This window comes from Schistocerca gregaria, unplaced genomic scaffold (genome assembly GCF_023897955.1).
Source record: "Schistocerca gregaria isolate iqSchGreg1 unplaced genomic scaffold, iqSchGreg1.2 ptg000774l, whole genome shotgun sequence".
Taxonomy (NCBI): Eukaryota; Metazoa; Arthropoda; class Insecta; order Orthoptera; family Acrididae; genus Schistocerca; species Schistocerca gregaria.
This window is the reverse complement of record NW_026062144.1, coordinates 1-21077: the sequence shown is the minus strand read 5'-3', so window position 1 is coordinate 21077 and position 21077 is coordinate 1. Positions and strand designations below refer to the sequence as shown.

At 51.8% G+C, this 21077-nt stretch overlaps 15 non-coding genes across 15 annotated transcripts; all 15 read right to left on the bottom strand.

The window, feature by feature from the left end:
- Positions 1 to 78: 78 nt before the first annotated feature.
- LOC126321880 (5S ribosomal RNA) lies at positions 79 to 197 on the bottom strand. The gene has a single exon (XR_007558611.1). It is a non-coding gene; the product is annotated as a 5S ribosomal RNA (ribosomal RNA).
- Positions 198 to 1479: 1282 nt separating this feature from the next.
- On the bottom strand, positions 1480 to 1598 carry LOC126321879 (5S ribosomal RNA). Its single transcript, XR_007558610.1, has one exon. It is a non-coding gene; the product is annotated as a 5S ribosomal RNA (ribosomal RNA).
- Positions 1599 to 2880: 1282 nt separating this feature from the next.
- LOC126321866 (5S ribosomal RNA) lies at positions 2881 to 2999 on the bottom strand. Its single transcript, XR_007558598.1, has one exon. It is a non-coding gene; the product is annotated as a 5S ribosomal RNA (ribosomal RNA).
- Positions 3000 to 4281: 1282 nt separating this feature from the next.
- Positions 4282 to 4400, bottom strand: LOC126321878 (5S ribosomal RNA). Its single transcript, XR_007558609.1, has one exon. It is a non-coding gene; the product is annotated as a 5S ribosomal RNA (ribosomal RNA).
- A 1282-nt stretch (positions 4401 to 5682) lies between these two features.
- Positions 5683 to 5801, bottom strand: LOC126321865 (5S ribosomal RNA). Its single transcript, XR_007558597.1, has one exon. It is a non-coding gene; the product is annotated as a 5S ribosomal RNA (ribosomal RNA).
- Positions 5802 to 7083: 1282 nt separating this feature from the next.
- LOC126321851 (5S ribosomal RNA) lies at positions 7084 to 7202 on the bottom strand. Its single transcript, XR_007558583.1, has one exon. It is a non-coding gene; the product is annotated as a 5S ribosomal RNA (ribosomal RNA).
- Positions 7203 to 8484: 1282 nt separating this feature from the next.
- LOC126321877 (5S ribosomal RNA) lies at positions 8485 to 8603 on the bottom strand. The gene has a single exon (XR_007558608.1). It is a non-coding gene; the product is annotated as a 5S ribosomal RNA (ribosomal RNA).
- Positions 8604 to 9885: 1282 nt separating this feature from the next.
- LOC126321876 (5S ribosomal RNA) lies at positions 9886 to 10004 on the bottom strand. The gene has a single exon (XR_007558607.1). It is a non-coding gene; the product is annotated as a 5S ribosomal RNA (ribosomal RNA).
- Positions 10005 to 11286: 1282 nt separating this feature from the next.
- On the bottom strand, positions 11287 to 11405 carry LOC126321872 (5S ribosomal RNA). The gene has a single exon (XR_007558604.1). It is a non-coding gene; the product is annotated as a 5S ribosomal RNA (ribosomal RNA).
- A 1282-nt stretch (positions 11406 to 12687) lies between these two features.
- On the bottom strand, positions 12688 to 12806 carry LOC126321861 (5S ribosomal RNA). Its single transcript, XR_007558593.1, has one exon. It is a non-coding gene; the product is annotated as a 5S ribosomal RNA (ribosomal RNA).
- A 1282-nt stretch (positions 12807 to 14088) lies between these two features.
- Positions 14089 to 14207, bottom strand: LOC126321850 (5S ribosomal RNA). Its single transcript, XR_007558582.1, has one exon. It is a non-coding gene; the product is annotated as a 5S ribosomal RNA (ribosomal RNA).
- A 1282-nt stretch (positions 14208 to 15489) lies between these two features.
- Positions 15490 to 15608, bottom strand: LOC126321917 (5S ribosomal RNA). Its single transcript, XR_007558647.1, has one exon. It is a non-coding gene; the product is annotated as a 5S ribosomal RNA (ribosomal RNA).
- A 1282-nt stretch (positions 15609 to 16890) lies between these two features.
- LOC126321906 (5S ribosomal RNA) lies at positions 16891 to 17009 on the bottom strand. Its single transcript, XR_007558636.1, has one exon. It is a non-coding gene; the product is annotated as a 5S ribosomal RNA (ribosomal RNA).
- A 1282-nt stretch (positions 17010 to 18291) lies between these two features.
- Positions 18292 to 18410, bottom strand: LOC126321894 (5S ribosomal RNA). Its single transcript, XR_007558625.1, has one exon. It is a non-coding gene; the product is annotated as a 5S ribosomal RNA (ribosomal RNA).
- A 1282-nt stretch (positions 18411 to 19692) lies between these two features.
- Positions 19693 to 19811, bottom strand: LOC126321883 (5S ribosomal RNA). Its single transcript, XR_007558614.1, has one exon. It is a non-coding gene; the product is annotated as a 5S ribosomal RNA (ribosomal RNA).
- Between the last annotated feature and the right edge of the window lie 1266 nt (positions 19812 to 21077).

Below are 21077 nucleotides of genomic sequence, written 5' to 3'. Positions count from 1 at the left end.
CATCTTCGTCGCACCTGAGAGTTTGTATGAAAAGAGGGCTGGCAGGTGTAGTGACATAAAATTTAAAAGAAGAGAGGGAGCCAACAGCACCCGGTGTTCCCAGGCGGTCACCCATCCAAGTACTAACCGGGCCCGATGTTGCTTAACTTCGGTGATCGGACGAGAACCGGTGTATTCAACATGGTATGGCCGTTGGCGTCCGTATACTGTAGCCGCACGGCACAAGAAGGCTTCGCCTCTCCTCCCAATACACGCAATCGCCATTTTCGGTGGCACATTTGACGCAAAGCACGTCCTTCCACCTCGAAGGCGACGCGCAGTGCGGCGCGCCGCCACGTGGGTCAGACGCACAACACAGCTGCTCGTTGCACCGCCTGTCATTCGTTTGGTTCGTGCGGCCTCCGACACTCGCGGGAGACGCACCTTGTTATTGTTGTCCGTCGCAGGGATTGCGCGCGGCCGGGCGGCGGGTGGACTGCGCGGGGTGTGGCAGTGTCCTGCTGGACCGAGAGAAGCGTTCTCACCTGCCTGACACGCGTCGCGCTTCTAGATATTTGCGTAATTCGCACGGTGCATAATCGGCTGTCACCTTCCGTCCCGACTTGTCCCGACTTTGCTCGACTGCCGCTCGCTGCCGCTCGGGTCGCGGTCCATATGACAGCACAAGCACGAGGAACATCTGCGAGATGGGCGCGGGCCGAACCGGCGTGTCCGAGGCGACGTGTGCGGCCGTTCGGAGCTACCAGAGCAGCTCTGTGCCGCGCCGTGCCGTGGAAAGGTGCGAAAACATGCACACAAGACACAGGCTTTTCGACAAAGTATCCATCTCTTGTAGCGACGAAAGGTAAATTTTTGTTTACAATTTTGCCGTTGTGCACTGCTACAAAACAATATGCCCTGACGTATTTCACAACATTTCTGTCACTTCATACTGTTTTGTTATTTCCAGAGACTCTTTGCAAGTCTTCCTTGGCGCACTCTTTTCAAACTGAGTTCCTTAATATCGTATCTTACGATAGTTTAAAATCAGTATGGAAGCATCTTTGTCACATGAGAAAGGTAGCATGAAAAAACGGCTGGCAGGGGTAGCGACAAGAAAGCAAGAAATGAAGACAGCCAGAGTTCCCAGGCGGTCGCCGATCCGAATATAAACGTTGTTGCTTATCTTCGGTGGTCGGACGGGAACAGGTTTTTTTTAATGTAGTTAGTTTTTGGAATTTAGCGCTCCTACAAAACAGTAGGCTCTGACGCATTTCAAGAGCACATCTGTCGATTCGCAGTGTTTCGTTATTTTCAACGAGTTCCTAGCACTCTTCCTCCGCGCATTATTGTACAAACTGAGTTCATTACTGTAATTTCGCATCTTACGTTTAATACAGTAGTTTAAAATGCTTGTGGAAGCATCTTCGTCGCACCTGAGAGTTTGTATGAAAAGAGGGCTGGCAGGTGTAGTGACATAAAATTTAAAAGAAGAGAGGGAGCCAACAGCACCCGGTGTTCCCAGGCGGTCACCCATCCAAGTACTAACCGGGCCCGATGTTGCTTAACTTCGGTGATCGGACGAGAACCGGTGTATTCAACATGGTATGGCCGTTGGCGTCCTTATACTGTAGCCGCACGGCACAAGAAGGCTTCGCCTCTCCTCCCAATACACGCAATCGCCATTTTCGGTGGCACATTTGACGCAAAGCACGTCCTTCCACCTCGAAGGCGACGCGCAGTGCGGCGCGCCGCCACGTGGGTCAGACGCACAACACAGCTGCTCGTTGCACCGCCTGTCATTCGTTTGGTTCGTGCGGCCTCCGACACTCGCGGGAGACGCACCTTGTTATTGTTGTCCGTCGCAGGGATTGCGCGCGGCCGGGCGGCGGGTGGACTGCGCGGGGTGTGGCAGTGTCCTGCTGGACCGAGAGAAGCGTTCTCACCTGCCTGACACGCGTCGCGCTTCTAGATATTTGCGTAATTCGCACGGTGCATAATCGGCTGTCACCTTCCGTCCCGACTTGTCCCGACTTTGCTCGACTGCCGCTCGCTGCCGCTCGGGTCGCGGTCCATATGACAGCACAAGCACGAGGAACATCTGCGAGATGGGCGCGGGCCGAACCGGCGTGTCCGAGGCGACGTGTGCGGCCGTTCGGAGCTACCAGAGCAGCTCTGTGCCGCGCCGTGCCGTGGAAAGGTGCGAAAGCATGCACACAAGACACAGGCTTTTCGACAAAGTATCCATCTCTTGTAGCGACGAAAGGTAAATTTTTGTTTACAAATTTGCCGTTGTGCACTGCTACAATCTGTCTCGCGTGTGTGTATTTCACAACATTTCTGTCACTTCATACTGTTTTGTTATTTCCAGAGACTCTTTGCAAGTCTTCCTTGGCGCACTCTTTTCAAACTGAGTTCCTTAATATCGTATCTTACGATAGTTTAAAATCAGTATGGAAGCATCTTTGTCACATGAGAAACGTAGCATGAAAAAACGGCTGGCAGGGGTAGCGACAAGAAAGCAAGAAATGAAGACAGCCAGAGTTCCCAGGCGGTCGCCGATCCGAATATAAACGTTGTTGCTTATCTTCGGTGGTCGGACGGGAACAGGTTTTTTTTAATGTAGTTAGTTTTTGGAATTTAGCGCTCCTACAAAACAGTAGGCTCTGACGCATTTCAAGAGCACATCTGTCGATTCGCAGTGTTTCGTTATTTTCAACGAGTTCCTAGCACTCTTCCTCCGCGCATTCTTGTACAAACTGAGTTCATTACTGTAATTTCGCATCTTACGTTTAATACAGTAGTTTAAAATGCTTGTGGAAGCATCTTCGTCGCACCTGAGAGTTTGTATGAAAAGAGGGCTGGCAGGTGTAGTGACATAAAATTTAAAAGAAGAGAGGGAGCCAACAGCACCCGGTGTTCCCAGGCGGTCACCCATCCAAGTACTAACCGGGCCCGATGTTGCTTAACTTCGGTGATGGGACGAGAACCGGTGTATTCAACACGGTATGGCCGTTGGCGTCCTTATACTGTAGCCGCACGGCACAAGAAGGCTTCGCCTCTCCTCCCAATACACGCAATCGCCATTTTCGGTGGCACATTTGACGCAAAGCACGTCCTTCCACCTCGAAGGCGACGCGCAGTGCGGCGCGCCGCCACGTGGGTCAGACGCACAACACAGCTGCTCGTTGCACCGCCTGTCATTCGTTTGGTTCGTGCGGCCTCCGACACTCGCGGGAGACGCACCTTGTTATTGTTGTCCGTCGCAGGGATTGCGCGCGGCCGGGCGGCGGGTGGACTGCGCGGGGTGTGGCAGTGTCCTGCTGGACCGAGAGAAGCGTTCTCACCTGCCTGACACGCGTCGCGCTTCTAGATATTTGCGTAATTCGCACGGTGCATAATCGGCTGTCACCTTCCGTCCCGACTTGTCCCGACTTTGCTCGACTGCCGCTCGCTGCCGCTCGGGTCGCGGTCCATATGACAGCACAAGCACGAGGAACATCTGCGAGATGGGCGCGGGCCGAACCGGCGTGTCCGAGGCGACGTGTGCGGCCGTTCGGAGCTACCAGAGCAGCTCTGTGCCGCGCCGTGCCGTGGAAAGGTGCGAAAACATGCACACAAGACACAGGCTTTTCGACAAAGTATCCATCTCTTGTAGCGACGAAAGGTAAATTTTTGTTTACAAATTTGCCGTTGTGCACTGCTACAAAACAATATGCCCTGACGTATTTCACAACATTTCTGTCACTTCATACTGTTTTGTTATTTCCAGAGACTCTTTGCAAGTCTTCCTTGGCGCACTCTTTTCAAACTGAGTTCCTTAATATCGTATCTTACGATAGTTTAAAATCAGTATGGAAGCATCTTTGTCACATGAGAAAGGTAGCATGAAAAAACGGCTGGCAGGGGTAGCGACAAGAAAGCAAGAAATGAAGACAGCCAGAGTTCCCAGGCGGTCGCCGATCCGAATATAAACGTTGTTGCTTATCTTCGGCGGTCGGACGGGAACAGGTTTTTTTTAATGTAGTTAGTTTTTGGAATTTAGCGCTCCTACAAAACAGTAGGCTCTGACGCATTTCAAGAGCACATCTGTCGATTCGCAGTGTTTCGTTATTTTCAACGAGTTCCTAGCACTCTTCCTCCGCGCATTCTTGTACAAACTGAGTTCATTACTGTAATTTCGCATCTTACGTTTAATACAGTAGTTTAAAATGCTTGTGGAAGCATCTTCGTCGCACCTGAGAGTTTGTATGAAAAGAGGGCTGGCAGGTGTAGTGACATAAAATTTAAAAGAAGAGAGGGAGCCAACAGCACCCGGTGTTCCCAGGCGGTCACCCATCCAAGTACTAACCGGGCCCGATGTTGCTTAACTTCGGTGATCGGACGAGAACCGGTGTATTCAACATGGTATGGCCGTTGGCGTCCTTATACTGTAGCCGCACGGCACAAGAAGGCTTCGCCTCTCCTCCCAATACACGCAATCGCCATTTTCGGTGGCACATTTGACGCAAAGCACGTCCTTCCACCTCGAAGGCGACGCGCAGTGCGGCGCGCCGCCACGTGGGTCAGACGCACAACACAGCTGCTCGTTGCACCGCCTGTCATTCGTTTGGTTCGTGCGGCCTCCGACACTCGCGGGAGACGCACCTTGTTATTGTTGTCCGTCGCAGGGATTGCGCGCGGCCGGGCGGCGGGTGGACTGCGCGGGGTGTGGCAGTGTCCTGCTGGACCGAGAGAAGCGTTCTCACCTGCCTGACACGCGTCGCGCTTCTAGATATTTGCGTAATTCGCACGGTGCATAATCGGCTGTCACCTTCCGTCCCGACTTGTCCCGACTTTGCTCGACTGCCGCTCGCTGCCGCTCGGGTCGCGGTCCATATGACAGCACAAGCACGAGGAACATCTGCGAGATGGGCGCGGGCCGAACCGGCGTGTCCGAGGCGACGTGTGCGGCCGTTCGGAGCTACCAGAGCAGCTCTGTGCCGCGCCGTGCCGTGGAAAGGTGCGAAAACATGCACACAAGACACAGGCTTTTCGACAAAGTATCCATCTCTTGTAGCGACGAAAGGTAAATTTTTGTTTACAATTTTGCCGTTGTGCACTGCTACAAAACAATATGCCCTGACGTATTTCACAACATTTCTGTCACTTCATACTGTTTTGTTATTTCCAGAGACTCTTTGCAAGTCTTCCTTGGCGCACTCTTTTCAAACTGAGTTCCTTAATATCGTATCTTACGATAGTTTAAAATCAGTATGGAAGCATCTTTGTCACATGAGAAAGGTAGCATGAAAAAACGGCTGGCAGGGGTAGCGACAAGAAAGCAAGAAATGAAGACAGCCAGAGTTCCCAGGCGGTCGCCGATCCGAATATAAACGTTGTTGCTTATCTTCGGTGGTCGGACGGGAACAGGTTTTTTTTAATGTAGTTAGTTTTTGGAATTTATCGCTCCTACAAAACAGTAGGCTCTGACGCATTTCAAGAGCACATCTGTCGATTCGCAGTGTTTCGTTATTTTCAACGAGTTCCTAGCACTCTTCCTCCGCGCATTCTTGTACAAACTGAGTTCATTACTGTAATTTCGCATCTTACGTTTAATACAGTAGTTTAAAATGCTTGTGGAAGCATCTTCGTCGCACCTGAGAGTTTGTATGAAAAGAGGGCTGGCAGGTGTAGTGACATAAAATTTAAAAGAAGAGAGGGAGCCAACAGCACCCGGTGTTCCCAGGCGGTCACCCATCCAAGTACTAACCGGGCCCGATGTTGCTTAACTTCGGTGATGGGACGAGAACCGGTGTATTCAACACGGTATGGCCGTTGGCGTCCTTATACTGTAGCCGCACGGCACAAGAAGGCTTCGCCTCTCCTCCCAATACACGCAATCGCCATTTTCGGTGGCACATTTGACGCAAAGCACGTCCTTCCACCTCGAAGGCGACGCGCAGTGCGGCGCGCCGCCACGTGGGTCAGACGCACAACACAGCTGCTCGTTGCACCGCCTGTCATTCGTTTGGTTCGTGCGGCCTCCGACACTCGCGGGAGACGCACCTTGTTATTGTTGTCCGTCGCAGGGATTGCGCGCGGCCGGGCGGCGGGTGGACTGCGCGGGGTGTGGCAGTGTCCTGCTGGACCGAGAGAAGCGTTCTCACCTGCCTGACACGCGTCGCGCTTCTAGATATTTGCGTAATTCGCACGGTGCATAATCGGCTGTCACCTTCCGTCCCGACTTGTCCCGACTTTGCTCGACTGCCGCTCGCTGCCGCTCGGGTCGCGGTCCATATGACAGCACAAGCACGAGGAACATCTGCGAGATGGGCGCGGGCCGAACCGGCGTGTCCGAGGCGACGTGTGCGGCCGTTCGGAGCTACCAGAGCAGCTCTGTGCCGCGCCGTGCCGTGGAAAGGTGCGAAAACATGCACACAAGACACAGGCTTTTCGACAAAGTATCCATCTCTTGTAGCGACGAAAGGTAAATTTTTGTTTACAAATTTGCCGTTGTGCACTGCTACAAAACAATATGCCCTGACGTATTTCACAACATTTCTGTCACTTCATACTGTTTTGTTATTTCCAGAGACTCTTTGCAAGTCTTCCTTGGCGCACTCTTTTCAAACTGAGTTCCTTAATATCGTATCTTACGATAGTTTAAAATCAGTATGGAAGCATCTTTGTCACATGAGAAAGGTAGCATGAAAAAACGGCTGGCAGGGGTAGCGACAAGAAAGCAAGAAATGAAGACAGCCAGAGTTCCCAGGCGGTCGCCGATCCGAATATAAACGTTGTTGCTTATCTTCGGCGGTCGGACGGGAACAGGTTTTTTTTAATGTAGTTAGTTTTTGGAATTTAGCGCTCCTACAAAACAGTAGGCTCTGACGCATTTCAAGAGCACATCTGTCGATTCGCAGTGTTTCGTTATTTTCAACGAGTTCCTAGCACTCTTCCTCCGCGCATTCTTGTACAAACTGAGTTCATTACTGTAATTTCGCATCTTACGTTTAATACAGTAGTTTAAAATGCTTGTGGAAGCATCTTCGTCGCACCTGAGAGTTTGTATGAAAAGAGGGCTGGCAGGTGTAGTGACATAAAATTTAAAAGAAGAGAGGGAGCCAACAGCACCCGGTGTTCCCAGGCGGTCACCCATCCAAGTACTATCCGGGCCCGATGTTGCTTAACTTCGGTGATCGGACGAGAACCGGTGTATTCAACATGGTATGGCCGTTGGCGTCCGTATACTGTAGCCGCACGGCACAAGAAGGCTTCGCCTCTCCTCCCAATACACGCAATCGCCATTTTCGGTGGCACATTTGACGCAAAGCACGTCCTTCCACCTCGAAGGCGACGCGCAGTGCGGCGCGCCGCCACGTGGGTCAGACGCACAACACAGCTGCTCGTTGCACCGCCTGTCATTCGTTTGGTTCGTGCGGCCTCCGACACTCGCGGGAGACGCACCTTGTTATTGTTGTCCGTCGCAGGGATTGCGCGCGGCCGGGCGGCGGGTGGACTGCGCGGGGTGTGGCAGTGTCCTGCTGGACCGAGAGAAGCGTTCTCACCTGCCTGACACGCGTCGCGCTTCTAGATATTTGCGTAATTCGCACGGTGCATAATCGGCTGTCACCTTCCGTCCCGACTTGTCCCGACTTTGCTCGACTGCCGCTCGCTGCCGCTCGGGTCGCGGTCCATATGACAGCACAAGCACGAGGAACATCTGCGAGATGGGCGCGGGCCGAACCGGCGTGTCCGAGGCGACGTGTGCGGCCGTTCGGAGCTACCAGAGCAGCTCTGTGCCGCGCCGTGCCGTGGAAAGGTGCGAAAACATGCACACAAGACACAGGCTTTTCGACAAAGTATCCATCTCTTGTAGCGACGAAAGGTAAATTTTTGTTTACAAATTTGCCGTTGTGCACTGCTACAAAACAATATGCCCTGACGTATTTCACAACATTTCTGTCACTTCATACTGTTTTGTTATTTCCAGAGACTCTTTGCAAGTCTTCCTTGGCGCACTCTTTTCAAACTGAGTTCCTTAATATCGTATCTTACGATAGTTTAAAATCAGTATGGAAGCATCTTTGTCACATGAGAAAGGTAGCATGAAAAAACGGCTGGCAGGGGTAGTGACAAGAAAGCAAGAAATGAAGACAGCCAGAGTTCCCAGGCGGTCGCCGATCCGAATATAAACGTTGTTGCTTATCTTCGGTGGTCGGACGGGAACAGGTTTTTTTTAATGTAGTTAGTTTTTGGAATTTAGCGCTCCTACAAAACAGTAGGCTCTGACGCATTTCAAGAGCACATCTGTCGATTCGCAGTGTTTCGTTATTTTCAACGAGTTCCTAGCACTCTTCCTCCGCGCATTCTTGTACAAACTGAGTTCATTACTGTAATTTCGCATCTTACGTTTAATACAGTAGTTTAAAATGCTTGTGGAAGCATCTTCGTCGCACCTGAGAGTTTGTATGAAAAGAGGGCTGGCAGGTGTAGTGACATAAAATTTAAAAGAAGAGAGGGAGCCAACAGCACCCGGTGTTCCCAGGCGGTCACCCATCCAAGTACTAACCGGGCCCGATGTTGCTTAACTTCGGTGATCGGACGAGAACCGGTGTATTCAACATGGTATGGCCGTTGGCGTCCTTATACTGTAGCCGCACGGCACAAGAAGGCTTCGCCTCTCCTCCCAATACACGCAATCGCCATTTTCGGTGGCACATTTGACGCAAAGCACGTCCTTCCACCTCGAAGGCGACGCGCAGTGCGGCGCGCCGCCACGTGGGTCAGACGCACAACACAGCTGCTCGTTGCACCGCCTGTCATTCGTTTGGTTCGTGCGGCCTCCGACACTCGCGGGAGACGCACCTTGTTATTGTTGTCCGTCGCAGGGATTGCGCGCGGCCGGGCGGCGGGTGGACTGCGCGGGGTGTGGCAGTGTCCTGCTGGACCGAGAGAAGCGTTCTCACCTGCCTGACACGCGTCGCGCTTCTAGATATTTGCGTAATTCGCACGGTGCATAATCGGCTGTCACCTTCCGTCCCGACTTGTCCCGACTTTGCTCGACTGCCGCTCGCTGCCGCTCGGGTCGCGGTCCATATGACAGCACAAGCACGAGGAACATCTGCGAGATGGGCGCGGGCCGAACCGGCGTGTCCGAGGCGACGTGTGCGGCCGTTCGGAGCTACCAGAGCAGCTCTGTGCCGCGCCGTGCCGTGGAAAGGTGCGAAAACATGCACACAAGACACAGGCTTTTCGACAAAGTATCCATCTCTTGTAGCGACGAAAGGTAAATTTTTGTTTACAATTTTGCCGTTGTGCACTGCTACAAAACAATATGCCCTGACGTATTTCACAACATTTCTGTCACTTCATACTGTTTTGTTATTTCCAGAGACTCTTTGCAAGTCTTCCTTGGCGCACTCTTTTCAAACTGAGTTCCTTAATATCGTATCTTACGATAGTTTAAAATCAGTATGGAAGCATCTTTGTCACATGAGAAAGGTAGCATGAAAAAACGGCTGGCAGGGGTAGCGACAAGAAAGCAAGAAATGAAGACAGCCAGAGTTCCCAGGCGGTCGCCGATCCGAATATAAACGTTGTTGCTTATCTTCGGTGGTCGGACGGGAACAGGTTTTTTTTAATGTAGTTAGTTTTTGGAATTTAGCGCTCCTACAAAACAGTAGGCTCTGACGCATTTCAAGAGCACATCTGTCGATTCGCAGTGTTTCGTTATTTTCAACGAGTTCCTAGCACTCTTCCTCCGCGCATTCTTGTACAAACTGAGTTCATTACTGTAATTTCGCATCTTACGTTTAATACAGTAGTTTAAAATGCTTGTGGAAGCATCTTCGTCGCACCTGAGAGTTTGTATGAAAAGAGGGCTGGCAGGTGTAGTGACATAAAATTTAAAAGAAGAGAGGGAGCCAACAGCACCCGGTGTTCCCAGGCGGTCACCCATCCAAGTACTAACCGGGCCCGATGTTGCTTAACTTCGGTGATCGGACGAGAACCGGTGTATTCAACATGGTATGGCCGTTGGCGTCCTTATACTGTAGCCGCACGGCACAAGAAGGCTTCGCCTCTCCTCCCAATACACGCAATCGCCATTTTCGGTGGCACATTTGACGCAAAGCACGTCCTTCCACCTCGAAGGCGACGCGCAGTGCGGCGCGCCGCCACGTGGGTCAGACGCACAACACAGCTGCTCGTTGCACCGCCTGTCATTCGTTTGGTTCGTGCGGCCTCCGACACTCGCGGGAGACGCACCTTGTTATTGTTGTCCGTCGCAGGGATTGCGCGCGGCCGGGCGGCGGGTGGACTGCGCGGGGTGTGGCAGTGTCCTGCTGGACCGAGAGAAGCGTTCTCACCTGCCTGACACGCGTCGCGCTTCTAGATATTTGCGTAATTCGCACGGTGCATAATCGGCTGTCACCTTCCGTCCCGACTTGTCCCGACTTTGCTCGACTGCCGCTCGCTGCCGCTCGGGTCGCGGTCCATATGACAGCACAAGCACGAGGAACATCTGCGAGATGGGCGCGGGCCGAACCGGCGTGTCCGAGGCGACGTGTGCGGCCGTTCGGAGCTACCAGAGCAGCTCTGTGCCGCGCCGTGCCGTGGAAAGGTGCGAAAACATGCACACAAGACACAGGCTTTTCGACAAAGTATCCATCTCTTGTAGCGACGAAAGGTAAATTTTTGTTTACAAATTTGCCGTTGTGCACTGCTACAAAACAATATGCCCTGACGTATTTCACAACATTTCTGTCACTTCATACTGTTTTGTTATTTCCAGAGACTCTTTGCAAGTCTTCCTTGGCGCACTCTTTTCAAACTGAGTTCCTTAATATCGTATCTTACGATAGTTTAAAATCAGTATGGAAGCATCTTTGTCACATGAGAAAGGTAGCATGAAAAAACGGCTGGCAGGGGTAGCGACAAGAAAGCAAGAAATGAAGACAGCCAGAGTTCCCAGGCGGTCGCCGATCCGAATATAAACGTTGTTGCTTATCTTCGGTGGTCGGACGGGAACAGGTTTTTTTTAATGTAGTTAGTTTTTGGAATTTAGCGCTCCTACAAAACAGTAGGCTCTGACGCATTTCAAGAGCACATCTGTCGATTCGCAGTGTTTCGTTATTTTCAACGAGTTCCTAGCACTCTTCCTCCGCGCATTCTTGTACAAACTGAGTTCATTACTGTAATTTCGCATCTTACGTTTAATACAGTAGTTTAAAATGCTTGTGGAAGCATCTTCGTCGCACCTGAGAGTTTGTATGAAAAGAGGGCTGGCAGGTGTAGTGACATAAAATTTAAAAGAAGAGAGGGAGCCAACAGCACCCGGTGTTCCCAGGCGGTCACCCATCCAAGTACTAACCGGGCCCGATGTTGCTTAACTTCGGTGATCGGACGAGAACCGGTGTATTCAACATGGTATGGCCGTTGGCGTCCTTATACTGTAGCCGCACGGCACAAGAAGGCTTCGCCTCTCCTCCCAATACACGCAATCGCCATTTTCGGTGGCACATTTGACGCAAAGCACGTCCTTCCACCTCGAAGGCGACGCGCAGTGCGGCGCGCCGCCACGTGGGTCAGACGCACAACACAGCTGCTCGTTGCACCGCCTGTCATTCGTTTGGTTCGTGCGGCCTCCGACACTCGCGGGAGACGCACCTTGTTATTGTTGTCCGTCGCAGGGATTGCGCGCGGCCGGGCGGCGGGTGGACTGCGCGGGGTGTGGCAGTGTCCTGCTGGACCGAGAGAAGCGTTCTCACCTGCCTGACACGCGTCGCGCTTCTAGATATTTGCGTAATTCGCACGGTGCATAATCGGCTGTCACCTTCCGTCCCGACTTGTCCCGACTTTGCTCGACTGCCGCTCGCTGCCGCTCGGGTCGCGGTCCATATGACAGCACAAGCACGAGGAACATCTGCGAGATGGGCGCGGGCCGAACCGGCGTGTCCGAGGCGACGTGTGCGGCCGTTCGGAGCTACCAGAGCAGCTCTGTGCCGCGCCGTGCCGTGGAAAGGTGCGAAAACATGCACACAAGACACAGGCTTTTCGACAAAGTATCCATCTCTTGTAGCGACGAAAGGTAAATTTTTGTTTACAATTTTGCCGTTGTGCACTGCTACAAAACAATATGCCCTGACGTATTTCACAACATTTCTGTCACTTCATACTGTTTTGTTATTTCCAGAGACTCTTTGCAAGTCTTCCTTGGCGCACTCTTTTCAAACTGAGTTCCTTAATATCGTATCTTACGATAGTTTAAAATCAGTATGGAAGCATCTTTGTCACATGAGAAAGGTAGCATGAAAAAACGGCTGGCAGGGGTAGCGACAAGAAAGCAAGAAATGAAGACAGCCAGAGTTCCCAGGCGGTCGCCGATCCGAATATAAACGTTGTTGCTTATCTTCGGTGGTCGGACGGGAACAGGTTTTTTTTAATGTAGTTAGTTTTTGGAATTTAGCGCTCCTACAAAACAGTAGGCTCTGACGCATTTCAAGAGCACATCTGTCGATTCGCAGTGTTTCGTTATTTTCAACGAGTTCCTAGCACTCTTCCTCCGCGCATTCTTGTACAAACTGAGTTCATTACTGTAATTTCGCATCTTACGTTTAATACAGTAGTTTAAAATGCTTGTGGAAGCATCTTCGTCGCACCTGAGAGTTTGTATGAAAAGAGGGCTGGCAGGTGTAGTGACATAAAATTTCAAAGAAGAGAGGGAGCCAACAGCACCCGGTGTTCCCAGGCGGTCACCCATCCAAGTACTAACCGGGCCCGATGTTGCTTAACTTCGGTGATCGGACGAGAACCGGTGTATTCAACATGGTATGGCCGTTGGCGTCCTTATACTGTAGCCGCACGGCACAAGAAGGCTTCGCCTCTCCTCCCAATACACGCAATCGCCATTTTCGGTGGCACATTTGACGCAAAGCACGTCCTTCCACCTCGAAGGCGACGCGCAGTGCGGCGCGCCGCCACGTGGGTCAGACGCACAACACAGCTGCTCGTTGCACCGCCTGTCATTCGTTTGGTTCGTGCGGCCTCCGACACTCGCGGGAGACGCACCTTGTTATTGTTGTCCGTCGCAGGGATTGCGCGCGGCCGGGCGGCGGGTGGACTGCGCGGGGTGTGGCAGTGTCCTGCTGGACCGAGAGAAGCGTTCTCACCTGCCTGACACGCGTCGCGCTTCTAGATATTTGCGTAATTCGCACGGTGCATAATCGGCTGTCACCTTCCGTCCCGACTTGTCCCGACTTTGCTCGACTGCCGCTCGCTGCCGCTCGGGTCGCGGTCCATATGACAGCACAAGCACGAGGAACATCTGCGAGATGGGCGCGGGCCGAACCGGCGTGTCCGAGGCGACGTGTGCGGCCGTTCGGAGCTACCAGAGCAGCTCTGTGCCGCGCCGTGCCGTGGAAAGGTGCGAAAACATGCACACAAGACACAGGCTTTTCGACAAAGTATCCATCTCTTGTAGCGACGAAAGGTAAATTTTTGTTTACAATTTTGCCGTTGTGCACTGCTACAAAACAATATGCCCTGACGTATTTCACAACATTTCTGTCACTTCATACTGTTTTGTTATTTCCAGAGACTCTTTGCAAGTCTTCCTTGGCGCACTCTTTTCAAACTGAGTTCCTTAATATCGTATCTTACGATAGTTTAAAATCAGTATGGAAGCATCTTTGTCACATGAGAAAGGTAGCATGAAAAAACGGCTGGCAGGGGTAGCGACAAGAAAGCAAGAAATGAAGACAGCCAGAGTTCCCAGGCGGTCGCCGATCCGAATATAAACGTTGTTGCTTATCTTCGGTGGTCGGACGGGAACAGGTTTTTTTTAATGTAGTTAGTTTTTGGAATTTAGCGCTCCTACAAAACAGTAGGCTCTGACGCATTTCAAGAGCACATCTGTCGATTCGCAGTGTTTCGTTATTTTCAACGAGTTCCTAGCACTCTTCCTCCGCGCATTCTTGTACAAACTGAGTTCATTACTGTAATTTCGCATCTTACGTTTAATACAGTAGTTTAAAATGCTTGTGGAAGCATCTTCGTCGCACCTGAGAGTTTGTATGAAAAGAGGGCTGGCAGGTGTAGTGACATAAAATTTCAAAGAAGAGAGGGAGCCAACAGCACCCGGTGTTCCCAGGCGGTCACCCATCCAAGTACTAACCGGGCCCGATGTTGCTTAACTTCGGTGATCGGACGAGAACCGGTGTATTCAACATGGTATGGCCGTTGGCGTCCTTATACTGTAGCCGCACGGCACAAGAAGGCTTCGCCTCTCCTCCCAATACACGCAATCGCCATTTTCGGTGGCACATTTGACGCAAAGCACGTCCTTCCACCTCGAAGGCGACGCGCAGTGCGGCGCGCCGCCACGTGGGTCAGACGCACAACACAGCTGCTCGTTGCACCGCCTGTCATTCGTTTGGTTCGTGCGGCCTCCGACACTCGCGGGAGACGCACCTTGTTATTGTTGTCCGTCGCAGGGATTGCGCGCGGCCGGGCGGCGGGTGGACTGCGCGGGGTGTGGCAGTGTCCTGCTGGACCGAGAGAAGCGTTCTCACCTGCCTGACACGCGTCGCGCTTCTAGATATTTGCGTAATTCGCACGGTGCATAATCGGCTGTCACCTTCCGTCCCGACTTGTCCCGACTTTGCTCGACTGCCGCTCGCTGCCGCTCGGGTCGCGGTCCATATGACAGCACAAGCACGAGGAACATCTGCGAGATGGGCGCGGGCCGAACCGGCGTGTCCGAGGCGACGTGTGCGGCCGTTCGGAGCTACCAGAGCAGCTCTGTGCCGCGCCGTGCCGTGGAAAGGTGCGAAAGCATGCACACAAGACACAGGCTTTTCGACAAAGTATCCATCTCTTGTAGCGACGAAAGGTAAATTTTTGTTTACAAATTTGCCGTTGTGCACTGCTACAAAACAATATGCCCTGACGTATTTCACAACATTTCTGTCACTTCATACTGTTTTGTTATTTCCAGAGACTCTTTGCAAGTCTTCCTTGGCGCACTCTTTTCAAACTGAGTTCCTTAATATCGTATCTTACGATAGTTTAAAATCAGTATGGAAGCATCTTTGTCACATGAGAAAGGTAGCATGAAAAAACGGCTGGCAGGGGTAGCGACAAGAAAGCAAGAAATGAAGACAGCCAGAGTTCCCAGGCGGTCGCCGATCCGAATATAAACGTTGTTGCTTATCTTCGGTGGTCGGACGGGAACAGGTTTTTTTTAATGTAGTTAGTTTTTGGAATTTATCGCTCCTACAAAACAGTAGGCTCTGACGCATTTCAAGAGCACATCTGTCGATTCGCAGTGTTTCGTTATTTTCAACGAGTTCCTAGCACTCTTCCTCCGCGCATTCTTGTACAAACTGAGTTCATTACTGTAATTTCGCATCTTACGTTTAATACAGTAGTTTAAAATGCTTGTGGAAGCATCTTCGTCGCACCTGAGAGTTTGTATGAAAAGAGGGCTGGCAGGTGTAGTGACATAAAATTTAAAAGAAGAGAGGGAGCCAACAGCACCCGGTGTTCCCAGGCGGTCACCCATCCAAGTACTAACCGGGCCCGATGTTGCTTAACTTCGGTGATCGGACGAGAACCGGTGTATTCAACATGGTATGGCCGTTGGCGTCCTTATACTGTAGCCGCACGGCACAAGAAGGCTTCGCCTCTCCTCCCAATACACGCAATCGCCATTTTCGGTGGCACATTTGACGCAAAGCACGTCCTTCCACCTCGAAGGCGACGCGCAGTGCGGCGCGCCGCCACGTGGGTCAGACGCACAACACAGCTGCTCGTTGCACCGCCTGTCATTCGTTTGGTTCGTGCGGCCTCCGACACTCGCGGGAGACGCACCTTGTTATTGTTGTCCGTCGCAGGGATTGCGCGCGGCCGGGCGGCGGGTGGACTGCGCGGGGTGTGGCAGTGTCCTGCTGGACCGAGAGAAGCGTTCTCACCTGCCTGACACGCGTCGCGCTTCTAGATATTTGCGTAATTCGCACGGTGCATAATCGGCTGTCACCTTCCGTCCCGACTTGTCCCGACTTTGCTCGACTGCCGCTCGCTGCCGCTCGGGTCGCGGTCCATATGACAGCACAAGCACGAGGAACATCTGCGAGATGGGCGCGGGCCGAACCGGCGTGTCCGAGGCGACGTGTGCGGCCGTTCGGAGCTACCAGAGCAGCTCTGTGCCGCGCCGTGCCGTGGAAAGGTGCGAAAACATGCACACAAGACACAGGCTTTTCGACAAAGTATCCATCTCTTGTAGCGACGAAAGGTAAATTTTTGTTTACAATTTTGCCGTTGTGCACTGCTACAAAACAATATGCCCTGACGTATTTCACAACATTTCTGTCACTTCATACTGTTTTGTTATTTCCAGAGACTCTTTGCAAGTCTTCCTTGGCGCACTCTTTTCAAACTGAGTTCCTTAATATCGTATCTTACGATAGTTTAAAATCAGTATGGAAGCATCTTTGTCACATGAGAAAGGTAGCATGAAAAAACGGCTGGCAGGGGTAGCGACAAGAAAGCAAGAAATGAAGACAGCCAGAGTTCCCAGGCGGTCGCCGATCCGAATATAAACGTTGTTGCTTATCTTCGGTGGTCGGACGGGAACAGGTTTTTTTTAATGTAGTTAGTTTTTGGAATTTAGCGCTCCTACAAAACAGTAGGCTCTGACGCATTTCAAGAGCACATCTGTCGATTCGCAGTGTTTCGTTATTTTCAACGAGTTCCTAGCACTCTTCCTCCGCGCATTCTTGTACAAACTGAGTTCATTACTGTAATTTCGCATCTTACGTTTAATACAGTAGTTTAAAATGCTTGTGGAAGCATCTTCGTCGCACCTGAGAGTTTGTATGAAAAGAGGGCTGGCAGGTGTAGTGACATAAAATTTAAAAGAAGAGAGGGAGCCAACAGCACCCGGTGTTCCCAGGCGGTCACCCATCCAAGTACTAACCGGGCCCGATGTTGCTTAACTTCGGTGATCGGACGAGAACCGGTGTATTCAACATGGTATGGCCGTTGGCGTCCTTATACTGTAGCCGCACGGCACAAGAAGGCTTCGCCTCTCCTCCCAATACACGCAATCGCCATTTTCGGTGGCACATTTGACGCAAAGCACGTCCTTCCACCTCGAAGGCGACGCGCAGTGCGGCGCGCCGCCACGTGGGTCAGACGCACAACACAGCTGCTCGTTGCACCGCCTGTCATTCGTTTGGTTCGTGCGGCCTCCGACACTCGCGGGAGACGCACCTTGTTATTGTTGTCCGTCGCAGGGATTGCGCGCGGCCGGGCGGCGGGTGGACTGCGCGGGGTGTGGCAGTGTCCTGCTGGACCGAGAGAAGCGTTCTCACCTGCCTGACACGCGTCGCGCTTCTAGATATTTGCGTAATTCGCACGGTGCATAATCGGCTGTCACCTTCCGTCCCGACTTGTCCCGACTTTGCTCGACTGCCGCTCGCTGCCGCTCGGGTCGCGGTCCATATGACAGCACAAGCACGAGGAACATCTGCGAGATGGGCGCGGGCCGAACCGGCGTGTCCGAGGCGACGTGTGCGGCCGTTCGGAGCTACCAGAGCAGCTCTGTGCCGCGCCGTGCCGTGGAAAGGTGCGAAAGCATGCACACAAGACACAGGCTTTTCGACAAAGTATCCATCTCTTGTAGCGACGAAAGGTAAATTTTTGTTTACAAATTTGCCGTTGTGCACTGCTACAAAACAATATGCCCTGACGTATTTCACAACATTTCTGTCACTTCATACTGTTTTGTTATTTCCAGAGACTCTTTGCAAGTCTTCCTTGGCGCACTCTTTTCAAACTGAGTTCCTTAATATCGTATCTTACGATAGTTTAAAATCAGTATGGAAGCATCTTTGTCACATGAGAAAGGTAGCATGAAAAAACGGCTGGCAGGGGTAGCGACAAGAAAGCAAGAAATGAAGACAGCCAGAGTTCCCAGGCGGTCGCCGATCCGAATATAAACGTTGTTGCTTATCTTCGGTGGTCGGACGGGAACAGGTTTTTTTTAATGTAGTTAGTTTTTGGAATTTATCGCTCCTACAAAACAGTAGGCTCTGACGCATTTCAAGAGCACATCTGTCGATTCGCAGTGTTTCGTTATTTTCAACGAGTTCCTAGCACTCTTCCTCCGCGCATTCTTGTACAAACTGAGTTCATTACTGTAATTTCGCATCTTACGTTTAATACAGTAGTTTAAAATGCTTGTGGAAGCATCTTCGTCGCACCTGAGAGTTTGTATGAAAAGAGGGCTGGCAGGTGTAGTGACATAAAATTTAAAAGAAGAGAGGGAGCCAACAGCACCCGGTGTTCCCAGGCGGTCACCCATCCAAGTACTAACCGGGCCCGATGTTGCTTAACTTCGGTGATCGGACGAGAACCGGTGTATTCAACATGGTATGGCCGTTGGCGTCCTTATACTGTAGCCGCACGGCACAAGAAGGCTTCGCCTCTCCTCCCAATACACGCAATCGCCATTTTCGGTGGCACATTTGACGCAAAGCACGTCCTTCCACCTCGAAGGCGACGCGCAGTGCGGCGCGCCGCCACGTGGGTCAGACGCACAACACAGCTGCTCGTTGCACCGCCTGTCATTCGTTTGGTTCGTGCGGCCTCCGACACTCGCGGGAGACGCACCTTGTTATTGTTGTCCGTCGCAGGGATTGCGCGCGGCCGGGCGGCGGGTGGACTGCGCGGGGTGTGGCAGTGTCCTGCTGGACCGAGAGAAGCGTTCTCACCTGCCTGACACGCGTCGCGCTTCTAGATATTTGCGTAATTCGCACGGTGCATAATCGGCTGTCACCTTCCGTCCCGACTTGTCCCGACTTTGCTCGACTGCCGCTCGCTGCCGCTCGGGTCGCGGTCCATATGACAGCACAAGCACGAGGAACATCTGCGAGATGGGCGCGGGCCGAACCGGCGTGTCCGAGGCGACGTGTGCGGCCGTTCGGAGCTACCAGAGCAGCTCTGTGCCGCGCCGTGCCGTGGAAAGGTGCGAAAACATGCACACAAGACACAGGCTTTTCGACAAAGTATCCATCTCTTGTAGCGACGAAAGGTAAATTTTTGTTTACAATTTTGCCGTTGTGCACTGCTACAAAACAATATGCCCTGACGTATTTCACAACATTTCTGTCACTTCATACTGTTTTGTTATTTCCAGAGACTCTTTGCAAGTCTTCCTTGGCGCACTCTTTTCAAACTGAGTTCCTTAATATCGTATCTTACGATAGTTTAAAATCAGTATGGAAGCATCTTTGTCACATGAGAAAGGTAGCATGAAAAAACGGCTGGCAGGGGTAGCGACAAGAAAGCAAGAAATGAAGACAGCCAGAGTTCCCAGGCGGTCGCCGATCCGAATATAAACGTTGTTGCTTATCTTCGGTGGTCGGACGGGAACAGGTTTTTTTTAATGTAGTTAGTTTTTGGAATTTAGCGCTCCTACAAAACAGTAGGCTCTGACGCATTTCAAGAGCACATCTGTCGATTCGCAGTGTTTCGTTATTTTCAACGAGTTCCTAGCACTCTTCCTCCGCGCATTCTTGTACAAACTGAGTTCATTACTGTAATTTCGCATCTTACGTTTAATACAGTAGTTTAAAATGCTTGTGGAAGCATCTTCGTCGCACCTGAGAGTTTGTATGAAAAGAGGGCTGGCAGGTGTAGTGACATAAAATTTAAAAGAAGAGAGGGAGCCAACAGCACCCGGTGTTCCCAGGCGGTCACCCATCCAAGTACTAACCGGGCCCGATGTTGCTTAACTTCGGTGATCGGACGAGAACCGGTGTATTCAACATGGTATGGCCGTTGGCGTCCGTATACTGTAGCCGCACGGCACAAGAAGGCTTCGCCTCTCCTCCCAATACACGCAATCGCCATTTTCGGTGGCACATTTGACGCAAAGCACGTCCTTCCACCTCGAAGGCGACGCGCAGTGCGGCGCGCCGCCACGTGGGTCAGACGCACAACACAGCTGCTCGTTGCACCGCCTGTCATTCGTTTGGTTCGTGCGGCCTCCGACACTCGCGGGAGACGCACCTTGTTATTGTTGTCCGTCGCAGGGATTGCGCGCGGCCGGGCGGCGGGTGGACTGCGCGGGGTGTGGCAGTGTCCTGCTGGACCGAGAGAAGCGTTCTCACCTGCCTGACACGCGTCGCGCTTCTAGATATTTGCGTAATTCGCACGGTGCATAATCGGCTGTCACCTTCCGTCCCGACTTGTCCCGACTTTGCTCGACTGCCGCTCGCTGCCGCTCGGGTCGCGGTCCATATGACAGCACAAGCACGAGGAACATCTGCGAGATGGGCGCGGGCCGAACCGGCGTGTCCGAGGCGACGTGTGCGGCCGTTCGGAGCTACCAGAGCAGCTCTGTGCCGCGCCGTGCCGTGGAAAGGTGCGAAAACATGCACACAAGACACAGGCTTTTCGACAAAGTATCCATCTCTTGTAGCGACGAAAGGTAAATTTTTGTTTACAATTTTGCCGTTGTGCACTGCTACAAAACAATATGCCCTGACGTATTTCACAACATTTCTGTCACTTCATACTGTTTTGTTATTTCCAGAGACTCTTTGCAAGTCTTCCTTGGCGCACTCTTTTCAAACTGAGTTCCTTAATATCGTATCTTACGATAGTTTAAAATCAGTATGGAAGCATCTTTGTCACATGAGAAAGGTAGCATGAAAAAACGGCTGGCAGGGGTAGCGACAAGAAAGCAAGAAATGAAGACAGCCAGAGTTCCCAGGCGGTCGCCGATCCGAATATAAACGTTGTTGCTTATCTTCGGTGGTCGGACGGGAACAGGTTTTTTTTAATGTAGTTAGTTTTTGGAATTTAGCGCTCCTACAAAACAGTAGGCTCTGACGCATTTCAAGAGCACATCTGTCGATTCGCAGTGTTTCGTTATTTTCAACGAGTTCCTAGCACTCTTCCTCCGCGCATTCTTGTACAAACTGAGTTCATTACTGTAATTTCGCATCTTACGTTTAATACAGTAGTTTAAAATGCTTGTGGAAGCATCTTCGTCGCACCTGAGAGTTTGTATGAAAAGAGGGCTGGCAGGTGTAGTGACATAAAAT